The sequence below is a fragment of the Penaeus monodon genome, chromosome 29 (assembly GCF_015228065.2).
Source record: "Penaeus monodon isolate SGIC_2016 chromosome 29, NSTDA_Pmon_1, whole genome shotgun sequence".
NCBI lineage: Eukaryota > Metazoa > Arthropoda > Malacostraca > Decapoda > Penaeidae > Penaeus > Penaeus monodon.
Window position 1 is genome coordinate 6,382,725 of NC_051414.1, and position 283 is coordinate 6,383,007.

A 283-nucleotide genomic window follows, 5' to 3' on the forward strand; every position below is an offset into this window, starting at 1 on the left:
ATTACAGATAAAGTTCCATTGCCTCTATTCTTGTTTTCTTCTTCCCCATTCCTTTCTTTTATTACCTTTCTCCCTATCGCGATCTTCCAAAACACCCGCAATATAAACAAAGGCAGAAATATATCACAAGGAGATTATGCAACAGATTATGCAATAATTCTGCTGCTCTACTCTATAATCATTTCTTTATATCAACGTTATCTTCTATGTACTTTGCAATATCCCCGTTATTTTGCAATATTGCCGCTACCACAATAAAGTGATTGCGATGTTGTCTTGGCGT